The following is a 3,254-nucleotide window of genomic DNA, read 5'->3' as shown; positions in this document are numbered from 1 at the left end:
TTGAAGGAATCATAATCTTCAACATGCTTGGTTTTGGCAAGAAATCGAATAGAATTCAATAATAACAATGAAAAATTTTATGAAGTTTTATTTACATATAAGTATTTTTTTTGTTTATTATATATATATATATATATATATATATATATATATGTGTGTGTGTGTGTGTATTTATGTTTATTTATTTATATATGTAATATTTTGGACTTCTCATGAAAAAGGAAGAATGGAATAGAATACATTCGACCCTTCCTTTAGGAATGAAATCCGTCAAACATGGATTTTTATTTATTTTAACGTATGTAATGTGGCTATTTTGGTCTTTTAATAAAAAAGTTTGGAATCGAATTACTTCCACCCTCCCTTTAGGAATGATGGAACCTATCAAGCATGGAATTTGATGGATTCCATCCATTTAGCAACTAAGTATGTCGTAGAATGGAATCTTGAATTCCGATTTCAGAATTCACATATTTAAGAGACCCTTAAGCTTCATTTCTTAAAGAAACTTACCTTTTTATTTTTGTCGCACTACATTTCAAAAATTAGTTATATAATTTGGTTTAGAGAAATTTTTACATTTTTCTATTGAAGATTGATTTAATGAAAAGGATGATGCACTCCTAAAAATGTATTAAAGTACCCGAAATTTAAATAATAAAGTAATTTATTTTTTAACACCAATAACGACACGGATTGAAAGGAAACTATACACCGAAAGGAAATGATTTGACGAATACCGAAACAAAACAAATTTTTGGTCGGAACGAATCGCCAGAATGAAACGAAGTGCCGCCGTCGCATCCCGCGGGTATCCTACTAGTATATATATATATATATCCCGAATGTAGAGAAAACTATTGAGAATGTTTTAGATGCTTAAATATGACTTAGACAACAATACCGCATAATGGGATTACTTATAGTCATAAATGAGCTAATCGTTTAAGCATCTTCATATGCGGTTCCTAAAAAACAATGCATTCTAATTCTGTAGTGTGACTACAATTTAAAATCTTTATGGAACTCATATACATTTAACTTTTTCTTCATTCATAATGAGGACACCCCCGATCATGATTGGGGATCATCTCAATTTATTTGGAAGTTTACATATGTGTAACAAACTACACTTAATTTTTTCTTAATTCTCTAGTTCTCGAAAGTACTTTAGAAGTTTCTATCAGTCATACCATGACTTATTCTCAGATTATATTGGTATTTATTCATCATTCTCCAAGCATACAACTTATTTGGCCTTCATGCATAACATGACATATATGATTAATCCAATTGCAACAGCATATGTAATACAATCATTATATCTAGTTTAAACATTATGCTAGGACTATGAGGCATGCTCAGAATCATGGCATGTGGTATTGACAATATAAACTCTATTAAAGTCTTATATCTTAAACTCTTCAAGGTCTTGACAATTAATGTAATGCTACTTAATCTTTTAAGCTACCATGATCTATCTATATTGATCTTTATTCCAAGAATTAGTATGTCTACTACATACAAGACTAAGAATGTTGTTGCACTCCCACTAGCTTTGTAGAAAATAAAAGAGTCATCTTGATTTATAAAGAAATTACACTATGCAATTTTCTTATAAGAAAAGAGATTCTTACTTTAAGATGTTAGTATTAAATCTGAAAAAAAAAATCATCCATGTACGTTTTCTCCTTTGAAAAATTACTTATTCTTTACAGTCATTCTATATTGAGGAAGATTAATCAAGCCCATACTTGATTAACATACATGAATGTATCTCTAAGTGTTCTATTAGTTTCTTATCAACTATTAAGAATGTTCAACAACTGATGAAAAACTTGCTAGTTCCAAACTATGATGCATTTAGTTTATGTTTCTTTAGCCCTTAAAGTTCCATATTGCTCCCACTTAGAAAAAGAACTTTATAAGTATATGTATTCTAGATTGACAATCAGTGTGATTGTAGAAATTTCATCCTAAAAGATCATTTAGGATATTCTACATAAATGTTATTAGTAGATGTTAGGTTGAGTTAATCTTGTTATCTTACATAAGCTCCATAACTCAATACCTTTTAAACAAGGATAGAGCATTTCATCCTTAGTCTCACGAATGTATTTAATATATTTGTTTAGTTGGAAATATATATATTCAATATATATTTGTTGTAGTGAGTATAACTCCAAAAATATATAAAGGAAAGAGTTCTTTAATTCATCATATAACAGACTACAAGGTCTGTTTTATCCTCTTTAAAAACTTATAGTATCGGCATTCAACCAGTGGAAAGGTGACACTATCCCACTAGAAAATACGCCAACTACCTCGAACATCATAATACAAAATCAAAGAGACCAGGTGATCTTGTGCCACAAAGACGGTACAAATGACGAGTGAGTGTTCTTTTATGGAATGAGTTCTGAACCGATTCCACAACTCCTAAGATGTTCCAAGAAGACCTGGCTTAAAAAACTCATTTTCTTTAGTAGAACGAAAGGTTTATGATGGCCTCATTGAGTTATATTTCAATCTTCACTATGAAATAATTTTTCTCAAACCCAAAGTTTCAACAATAACAAATAAAAGTCGTCAGAAATTGATGAAGTATCTATTACCAAATCTATTCATGGGATTGGAAAGACTACATACATCACTATGTATAATTCTTTGTCAAGCCTTTTGTTCTTTCACTACTAATAAAGGGAGATATTTGTGAATCATCTTTCTATATAAATAGGATTCACATATGTCAAATGAATCAGGCTCACTTGCCTTCAAAACTCCATCTTTTGAAGTTGGTATAAGTGTTTCTTGTTTATATAGTCACATAATGACATAGATAAGAATGAATCAAAATATCATTTGATTATATAGGTATCATCTTTAGAAATATTAATTTAATGAAAACTTATCGATTTATGTCATAAATAACATTATGAGAAAATATTCTTTAACATAGAATACATCGTTCCATAACATGAATGTGAACATCCGTTAAATGATAAGTAAATCTAGATTTATTCAAAAATTTGCAACTGTTACATGTTCCTATAATAATTGGTACAAAACATATATTATTTAAATACAAACTATTTTGGTAATCAAAAGCTCCAATAGTATCAATAACAATACTTGTTATATCTCCAGAATGGAATACCATTCGTCCAATGATATGCACAAAATATCAAGTATTAGTTTTACATGCAGTATTAAATACTCAAGTGATTAGTGGAAAAATAAATAGTTCTATCATA

This window comes from Lactuca virosa, chromosome 1 (genome assembly GCF_052849685.1).
Source record: "Lactuca virosa cultivar CGN04683 chromosome 1, Lactuca_virosa_CGN04683_v6, whole genome shotgun sequence".
Classification (NCBI taxonomy): Eukaryota; Viridiplantae; Streptophyta; class Magnoliopsida; order Asterales; family Asteraceae; genus Lactuca; species Lactuca virosa.
Note: the sequence above shows the minus strand (reverse complement) of the source record.